The sequence below is a fragment of the Mandrillus leucophaeus genome, unplaced genomic scaffold, assembly GCF_000951045.1.
Source record: "Mandrillus leucophaeus isolate KB7577 unplaced genomic scaffold, Mleu.le_1.0 Scaffold278, whole genome shotgun sequence".
Taxonomy (NCBI): domain Eukaryota; kingdom Metazoa; phylum Chordata; class Mammalia; order Primates; family Cercopithecidae; genus Mandrillus; species Mandrillus leucophaeus.
The window spans coordinates 3,257,245-3,267,822 of record NW_012102898.1 but is presented as its reverse complement, the minus strand read 5'-3'; the positions used below and the strand labels follow the sequence as shown (position 1 = coordinate 3,267,822).

General features: G+C 34.6%; 1 protein-coding gene across 1 annotated transcript in view; it reads left to right on the top strand.

Moving 5' to 3' along the window:
• Window positions 1-1,873: 1,873 nt before the first annotated feature.
• CDH18 (cadherin 18, type 2) overlaps window positions 1,874-10,578 on the top strand; it is a 1,248,329-nt gene continuing 1,239,624 nt past the window's right edge. The window contains exon 1 of the mRNA XM_011984981.1: window positions 1,874-2,255. The gene's annotated coding sequence lies outside the window, so the exon portion shown is untranslated. The remainder of the gene's footprint in view (window positions 2,256-10,578) is intronic.

Below are 10,578 nucleotides of genomic sequence, written 5' to 3'. Positions count from 1 at the left end.
AATGCTCTATTTGATACATTCAGAGGGATCCTTTTGTAGATTAATGCTTTAAAATTGAAAAAATGTTTTATATACTGAAGTCTGACTCAGACCCTCGTTCAAAAACATCTACAAACATCACCTCTTGTTCCTTAGGAGAAACAAAATTATTTACCATGATTTTCTAAAATAAAAATAGATAACGTTCAAAATAAATCAGTATAATGAGGTGTTCTTTAATTGATCCTCCTCATAAGGGCTACTGGAGGCATTATTGTTTCTAGCAACAAGCATTTGTTAGTGTATATAATTTTGTTACTGAATATATTCCTACGTGTTTGAATGAGAAATCCTATCACACATGGCTACTCTGCAGCAATTTTTATTATGACAATAGATAGGAGGTGAGGATAATTATAAGTATCAGCTGGTTAGGAAGGAGTAAATTTTTAAAATGCAAAAATCAGCAGTAACACTAAGCTTGCTTTAACTCCTTATCTACCTACGAGATTGTAAACTCCTGGGTGATTGACTACCCAAACTGCACTACACTGAAAATACCAAAAACACAAAGAAGGCTGTTCTCTCCTTTACTTAATTAAATGTACAGTCTGATGCAAAGAGTTGCTCAATAAATATTTGCAGAACTGAGTCAATTAAATCAAAGAAGTGTGTCTCTGATAGGCGTTACAACACTTCACAATTTGGACTTTAATTGAGTGTAACTTCATGATCATACCTACCTTATGACCTTTTCAGTATTCATTTACAAGATGCTTTAGCACCTATGATAAATTTTTATTTGTATTATATGGTGCTGAAGGTTGGAACTACAATGACTACTGCCTGGAATTTAATGTCAACTGGGAATTGAAGCAGTTAAAGATGCTTATACAATTTGCTTTAATGAATGCAGAAATGCAGTATTACAAAGAAAAAGTAACTAAAAGGTTAGTTGACCAAGCAGTGTGAAATTGAGATAAGCAACCACCTCCTAATTAGAAATTGAGAAAGACTGCATTTCTAGGGTTTGGCTAATGCGACCCATATGTTTTCTTTTTTCTTTTGCTTTTTTTGCCTCCCTGGAAGCATGTGGGAAATGAGAAACCAGCCTGGTCTTCAATGGTTTGCTTTGTGCTTCTTTATTATGGTCAGTCACAGCAGCTGAGCAATGAATGTGTCACTTTAAGAAGAAAATCTTCTTAACCTTGAAGGGATGAATCAGGTGTGAAATGCTCTATTTGATACATTCAGAGGGATCCTTTTGTAGATTAATGCTTTAAAATTGAAAAAATGTTTTATATACTGAAGTCTGACTCAGACCCTCGTTCAAAAACATCTACAAACATCACCTCTTGTTCCTTAGGAGAAACAAAATTATTTACCATGATTTTCTAAAATAAAAATAGATAACGTTCAAAATAAATCAGTATAATGAGGTGTTCTTTAATTGATCCTCCTCATAAGGGCTACTGGAGGCATTATTGTTTCTAGCAACAAGCATTTGTTAGTGTATATAATTTTGTTACTGAATATATTCCTACGTGTTTGAATGAGAAATCCTATCACACATGGCTACTCTGCAGCAATTTTTATTATGATAATAGATAGGAGGTGAGGATAATTATAAGTATCAGCTGGTTAGGAAGGAGTAAATTTTTAAAATGCAAAAATCAGCAGTAACACTAAGCTTGCTTTGAGCCTCTGCCCTCTCAAGCCCTATCTCTAAGGGAGATAAAATAATGAAAAATACTTGGCTAAACTGCTGGCAAAACTCTTATTGTTTGTACCACTCTTGGAAAAGACTCTTGGGACTAGCAGTGGAATCCTTGCCATTGATTGGCTGGTTAAATAGGGGACTATTAGCTTCAGACAGGCTAGATTGATTATACAGCAGCAGCAGGAGCTGAGACTCAGAGCTGAGCGAGCGTCAGGGTGAAAAGGAAAGAGAGAGAGAGAGAGAAAAAAAAAAAAGAAGGAGAGAGAGAGAGGAACGCAAGGTGGGGAGGAAGCCAGTGCACGTTCCATAGCATCACTATGTGACTGCTTGTGCCGGATAATCTTGCTCTGTAGCTCCCTCAGTGAACAACTTACTGAGGTGCCTTTCTTTTCACATGTCAGCTCTGAGCTCCAGCAAGAAATAACAGACTTCACCTTGGAATAGCTCATCTTACTCCTGCATCATTAAAGCAGATTTTGAGAAGAAAATAAAAATCAAGTCCCCTTTCCAGTTCCACTTTCTTTCAGCATTGAACAGGAACGGTTTCACACTCCAGGTAAGGAAATCCAATTTTTATCTCTGTATTTCTTTTTAATTATTCACAGCAAAATACATCATAGCTTTGCATGTTTTTAAAACTGAGTTTGCAGTGATGCATTAAAGGAAATTCTATACACAAGTACGTTGACTTAGAAAGATGGAAATGAATACTGTGTTTATGTTAATATATTTGCTTTTAAAAAAAATCTCCAGGTACAGATTTTTTTCAAAAATAAGATCACTACATTATAAGTTTCTGTAGCAGACACTCCACATAAAGAAGAAAAATAAGCCAAGTTTACATTACAAAGTACGTTTTTTGTGACAAGCTTACAATATGTTTATAAATATTGTTTTTAGCTATTAAGCAACTTTGGTAAATAATAGCATATCAAGAAAGGACAATTAATGTAATCTATCAATTATTATATTTTCTGCAGACATAGATACTATCATGCTTTTCAGTGATTGCTAGTGGGCTTTTTTTTTTTTTCTAAATCTGTCTTTTGATTGCAGTTATAACTCTTCAATACAAACACAATATTTCTTAAATGATGTGATATTAGAGTGCCCTCTTATTGATGGTCAGCATTTGTGCTTAAGAAAGTATTGAGCTAAGGCAAAGAAATATGATTCTGGAGATGTTTAGCTACTTTAGAGTTCATTACTTACCTGCAGTAGCATCAATTAATGTTTTGTATGACAGTGATGCTACGTGCCGGTTAAGCATCTGTGAATATATGGGAACTTCGCACATATTATATCCTCTGCTGGGAAGAATAGAGTTTTTTAAATGATATCTGAGGAGATTGATGGGTTGGACTAGAAATAATGAGCTGGGGCAATGCAGTCCTGATGTATTTGATTGACCTTAGTTTTATAGGTCACAGATATCAACTGCTAAGGAGAAAACATTGTGACAGAAAGGACTTATTTAATGCTTACTGGAACTCGAATGGTTTGTGACATTTTATGTCAATTTATTTGCTTTTGGATTAATTAAGAGATATTTTACCCTGATAATTGCTCTAACTGTCCTTTTGAGTGAAGTTTCCTGAGTCACTCCTCTTATCAAAGAACAAACTGCTTTCTGTGATAAGTCAGCAAAACTTTTTAATATGTTGTTCAGTGTTTCAAACAAGAACATGATTGCCAACCTTAGTGGTAGCCAATATGTCTGAATTTAGAATTAATACATACTCTAAATAGTTGCTTTTGTGTGTTTTATTCACCCTTATTTGTATTTTAATTAAAAATGCATGTTTGAAAAACACTATTTTTCATGACGTTCGTTTCGTTTTCTAAATGCAAGATGATATTTAGATGCTTCCTAATAATGCAAGTATTATTACAGCTACCTTGGTATTCTATTGATATAATCATATCAGAAGTGAATAACTGAATTGTTGGTATAAATTTCGGAAAGTACAGTTGGTCTTAGGAAATAGAGATACGTATTTGAGAATAGTGATGTTTTTGTTTTTAAGTTAAGTCATTTGTTTAAAAAAAGTGTGTGTGTGTGTATACATATATATATATTTAAGTATTATATTTGGGCAACAAATGCCAAACCATTAACTGAGAGTGGTGACTGGCACAGTAAACCATATATTTATGTATACTGTTGCAGTGTAATGCCAAATTCCCACACAGAATTTGTTTTAAATCTATTATAACCTTGTTTAGTTGTTTTGCTTATAATGGTAAGATTGCTTTTAATAATTGTATTCAAAATTATATTTTAATAATTCCATTTTATTTATGCAAATAATCTGACATCTCATTCATGGATGTAACTTTGTTTTAACTAATTCTTCTACTCATTTTTAAGTTTAATGTACAAAATTACTTTAAATTTTATAATTTTTGTTGCAACAACCTTAAGTATCCAAGTTGTTTTATACAGTTCAGTTTCCTCCTGGTACTTACTTATGGGCCATATTGACTTATATGCAATTTAAAAAATAAAAATAAAAATGTAATTCTAATTGCATTGTGTATGTTTTTATGAGACCATTAAATTTCTAGCATAAGTAGATGTAACATCAATGCTAAATTTTTTTTTCTGTGAATAGGCATATTCTTCTTTCAAAAATACTTTTAAAGTAATTTCTTAGCACTGTGTGCTTCTTGCACTAGGACATTCTTCTTAGCTTATACTCAATATTACTTTGATTCCCTTTTTTGTTTTCTTACAAATTCTGTAATTTCTCCGGTAAGAAATTTGATTTCCCCTATTATTAACAGGAAATGGTCAATGATTGGAAAAAAGAAAGTGTTTTTAAAAAACATTTCACACTTTCCAACTGTGTAATGAATATGTCTCCTGAGTTCCAGATCAGTGCTTCTCCGCAAACATAATTGAGGGAGACAGGTGTGCTAGGAGTCACATATGTAAGCATCACCCTCAGTCTGAAATCTAACAGCTTACTTCGCCAGTTCATTTTAGGGTTTCACACTGTTGTTTGCATTGTTGAGAGAGCTCTAGTTGACCTTTTATTCAACTGTCCATTCGCTTCCATAGCGTCAGATATCTTTCCTGATTACTCATTTTAGCCATTGTTAAACAAGAATTGAGAAGGTACAACCTCTTCTGTTTTTATAGATATCTGAGCCATTAGGGGGCTCTTTCTTCCTGTGTTATACTCATCAAACCACTGAAAGAGGTTATAGAGCTTTCTTGAAGTGTTTTCCCTGTTTTTATAACGTGAATACTTTTAAAAGTAGCTTTATTCTTATCCCCACACAAAGAAACATTTAAGATCAGTAAGAAGTCTTTATTTTCACAGGAAAATGACATATATCCTATGATTTTCAAACTTACTGTCTTTAAAATATTCTTGTATATAAACAATGGCTTGAAATATTAATATGACCTATTTTAGGCAAATGTAAAGATAATACGTTACACAAACAGTATCATAAGAAATATAAAAATAAGGCCAAACCTGAGGGAAGAAACATTCTTTACATGATCTCCACATCTCTAGGTACAGCACAGAAACTCAATGACTCTGTGGCTTCCATGCAGTTTGGTTTCAGGAGAAGAGATCAGCAGGCAGCTAAAAAGAGAATATTACCTTTTTTTTCTTTTCTTTTACAAAAATAGGCACGGAAGAATTGAAGATAAAAGAATGTTTTACTATCCACACAGGCATAGAAAATGCATTTTTAAATTCCAGAAGATACTGTATGCTGGCATTATATAAAGTTGTCATTATATACACAGAGGTTCATGGGAGGGCTTATTATGGGAAGAAAAGATATTTCCCTTATCACTTTTGAAAGCTATGTATATTGAATTGCACTGTAGACTTTCTTAGTAAGTGGAAACACATTCATCCCATCTCTACAGCAGCTGGAGATCTTCTCTTACTGCGGGATTTGTTTGGGTGTGATGCAGCATTTAATAATGAGTCTATAAACAGGCAACTTACCTAGTCAGTCTAAGCTTTTTTCAAATGATGCTAGCTCATGGAAAGAGAAAGAAGTGACATACACAATGTGAGTGACATTTCTTTTGAGAAGTGAGAGAAAAGGAGGAATTCTAAGCAATGAATCGTGGAATTCAATCATTTATTGAATAGCTCCTTGACTTATTAGTGTAGAAAAGCAGTTGCTCAAATAAAATGGAAATGTGAAAATGGTAAAGATATCTCCTTTACTGGTGTTTTCAGAGTAAATACATAGGATTTTTTTTTCTCTGTTTGAAAACTTACATACCCTGAAAATTGTGAATTTTGAATGCAACTAGTATATACAATACACAAAGTTCTGTGGAAATCATTCCACATCTACTGGTGTATGATGTAATGCTCTTCTTTTTCACAAAATTAGATTTTGATAATATTAACTATTAAGCAATGTGACTTGAGTGAGAATTCCAATGCTATGTTTTTGATGCAAACCATAAATAAAAATGTGTTAAGGACTTTAATGTCTTCTAAAAAGAGATTATCTTTTATATTAAAGTAGCACAGAAATGGAGATGGGTTAAAATTGAAAATAAGACAAATAAATGAAAATGCAACAACTGTATAGAAACTTTTGTATGTCGCAAAATTTGGACAAGAACCAAGAGACAATAGTAACAATGATAGGGATATATTCATGTTCTCTATTTAATGATAAAGATGTAGAGGTATCACAGTCATGCAATATTTCTATATTCTATATTCAATATTCAATATTTCTCACAGAGTATGAGGAAAATTCTCTCTAGAGATGTGGGAAGTAGAAAAATGAGTAACTGAAATGGGTAATTTTTAATGTAATAGGTTGATATCAGGCTTTATAAGGAAACAAGAGGACTCATGTCTATTGGGTTTAATCTAATGGATTTAGAGGATGTTAATAATTCGAAAGTATATGTCAGTTTCTATTTGCTCTCTTGTTGTTACGATCAATGAACTGAATTGTTTTCTCTACGAAGTTACTCCTTGGCCTATTTGTCTTTGTGAAACTATGTGTGCATATGATTGGATGAGAATGTGTGTGTATATCTGGGTATAGTTGTTTTTATAAAGTCTGAGTAACATAGAAATAGAATCACCTGTACTGTGTACCATGATTTGTGTACTGTAACTTTCATTTATTTTCTCAAAGTATCCTCTCTATATTCGATCCTTCCTCCAACTCCAACACACACACACACACACACACACACACACACACACGGTGGGCGGGGTGGCGGGATGAGAGAGAGAGAGAAAGAGAAAGAGAGAGAGAGAGAAAGGCACTGCCATTATATCTGGTTATTTTACATTTAAATTTGCTTAGATATGACTTCAGATAGGTCCGTAGGATGCCTCTTCTGTTGCATTATTTCCTGTTCATTAGGACTCTGTCTTGAATCATGTACCTTCATCCTTGAGCCAGACCTGCTGTTTACTAAACTGCAGTCACTCTAACTTGTGAATGAGAGGATTTTGGCCCAAGTTACTGAGAATAGAGGAAGATAATGAATCAGATTAGAACATGATTTTATTAATCATAATATGAATAAGGTGTAAAAGAGAGTGAGTGTTTTTACCTGTCTACCAGATATACTAATATCACTCATAGGTTAAAAGTTATCCATTCTCACCTCTCCTTGGCAGAAATAAAATGAGAGAAGATCCAGTAGTGACGCATTATGTATAGCTAACATTGTTTTATGGCAGGCAAAGCAAATGGGTTTCAAACATCTATGGCACACAATTTTTTTTTTTAATAAACAGACTTTATTTTCAAATCAATTTCAGCTTTACAAAAAATGATGGAAAAGAAGAGGGTTCCTATGTACCAGTCATCCTCCCATCTCTGCCAGTTTTCCTTATGATTAACATCTTGCATTAGTGTGGTATATTTGTTACAATGGAAGAACCATTATTGATTCACCGTTATTAACTTAACTTCATAGTTTATATTAGAGTTGACTCTCTGTAATATATATTACATAAATTTTGACAACGTATAATGAGATATATCCACGTTTATAGTATCAGACAGAACAGTTTCACTGCTGTTCAATTCTCCTGTGCACCACCTAGTCATGCCTTCCTCAATTCCTTCTCCATAACACCTGACAAGCACTGATCTTTTAATATATCTATAGTTTTGTCTCTCAGAATGTCATGTAGTTGGAATATGGTAGGTAGGTTTTGCTGATTTGCTTTTCTTTATCAACATGCATTTAAAGTTCTTCGATATCTTTTTATGGTTTGAGGGCTCATTTCGTTTCATTGCTGAATATTGTTCTCTATTGTATGGATGAGCCACAGTTTCTTTATTCATTCATCCACTGAAGGTCCTCTTGGTTGCTACCAACTTTTGACAATCATAAATAAAGCTGCTATAAGCATTAATCTTCAGTCTTTTGTATATATGTAAGTTTTCAGCTCATTTGGGTAAATACCAATGAGCGTGATTTCTAGATCATATGGTAAGAGTTTTTTGTTGTTGTTGTTGTTGTTTTGACATTGAGTCTTGCTCTGTTGCCCAGACTGGAGTGCAGTGGTGCAACCTTGGCTCACTGCAACCTCCACCTCCCAGGTTCAAGCAATTCTTCTACCTCAGCCTCCCAAGGAGCTGGGATTATACCATGCCCAGCTAATTTTTTTTTTTTATATACTTTAAGTTCTAGGGTACACGTACACAACATGCGGGTTTGTTACATATGTATACATGTGCTATGTTTGTGTCGTGCAACCATTAACTCGTCATTTACATTAGGTGTATCTCCTAATGCCATCCGTCACCCCTCCCCCCTCCCCACAATAGAACCCGGTGTGTGATGTTCCCCTTCCTGTGTCCAGGTGATCTCACTGTTCAATTCCCACCTATGAGTGAGAACATGCGTGCGTGTTTGGTTTTCTGTTCTTGCAATAGTTTGCTGAGAATGATGGTTTCCAGCTGCATCTATGTCCCTACAAAGGACACAAACTCATCCTTTTTTATGGCTGCATAGTATTTCATGGTGCATATGTGCCACATTTTCTTAATCCAGTCTGTCACTGATGGACATTTGGGTTGATTCCAAATATTTACTATTGTGAATAGTGCTACAATAAACATAAATGTGTCCGGTCTTTATAGCAGCATGATTTATAATCCTTTGGGTATATACCTAGTAATGAGATGGCTGTATTTTCAGTAGAGATGCGGTTTCCACATGTTGACCAGGCTGGGCTCGAACTCTTGACCCCGTGATCCTTGGCCTACCAAAGAGCTGGGATCACAGGTATGAGCCACCGCGCCTGGCTGAGTATGTTTATTTGAAGGAATAATTCAAAATATTGGCTTGGAGTACAAGCTATATAAATGATTTTGAAAATGTTTTAATGTCTCTGACTTTCTTTTCCCCTCCATTCCCCTTTTCTTTTCATTTAAAATGGAGGGCAATGTAGTTGGTTAAAGTCTCATGTTCTAATATTACAGGAAGGTGGGTATGTACACGACTTGTAGCCATCCCACTTAACTGCTCTGCAGCTGTTTTCCTGCCTACTCATTGAAAGCAGCATGCAGTTATAGTATAATAGGTGGGTTAATGTGTATAAGCCCCTTCAAAATAGAAAGTGTTAGAGATGAATATGGGTGCATTATGCAGTGAATATGATTAGATATCCCTTAGAAACAAAATGTAAAGTACTTGGTGAGAGAAAGCTCTTTAAGGAAGAAAATCCAAATTTGAGATTTGCTTATGCCCCCCTTTGGTGCATTTATTTGAATTTAAAAGATGTTAATATTGGAGGAAAGGATTGCACTAGCTTGCTCACAAACTAATTACATTTTGGAAGGACTCTTGAAACAATACACAGACAAATGAGTGTGTGAAGCATAAATAAGACCACCAGTTTCTCAAGATGTTTAGTGGTCCTCAAAGGAATAGATAGGAATTGTGTTTAAAATGCCATAATTTTCTGTCAGTTGCCATCTCTGTCTCTGCATGTGGATATGTATGTTAGCATATTTTTTTCTAGTGAATTAATTTATATTCTGAAATGCCCACTCTTGACATTCATTTAATAATTTATGTTTGCTTTTAACATTCTTTTTCATAAAGTTTAGTTGTTGGCTGGCAGAGGTACTTAGGGTATCATTCCTGCCACCTAATTATTGAGTACTTCTGTCATAAATCAATATATTTAACTCCTTGACTTGAACTCAAAAACTAACCAATGAATTGTCAAAAACATTACTCAATAAAGCTTTCCTTCACTCTAAATGAGAACAGGACATTTTCACCCATAGCAGCAACATTATCACTGAGAATGCTAAAGATTTTCCAGAAGGAATTTTTGAAGCCCAATTATAAAATTCCTTTGATAGAGGGAAAAAGAGAGTAGGTCATTGGGTTTCAAATCCAGGTCCTTCTATCTCTCAAGCTCATTTTCTTTAACACTGTGTTAAATTGCCACATTCATTCCAGAACCTTAGAGAAGGCTTTTAACATTTGTCAGCCTGTGTTTGTCGTCTTTATAATAATGGCATATACCTTAGAGGGCTAATCTACAGGTTCAATGAGGTTCTAGAGGTAAAAAGCTTAGAAGAGTGACTGACAAAAATCACAGACATATGAACAACAGCAGGACTCATATTTACACTCAGTGCTTCTAAATTCACAGTTCTTGAAAATGTGATCTAAACTATCTTCTTCCTAACCTTCATTCAACCATCCAAGAAATGTTTGCTGAACACATCCTAGATATGACATTTTATTCTTTAATTATTCAAGTGGCTGCAAAGATAAATAAAAACAGATTAGGCCGCCAGGCGCGGTGGCTCAAGCCTGTAATCTCAGCACTTTGAGAGGCCGAGGCGGGCGGATCACGAGGTCAGGAAATCGAGACCATCCTGGC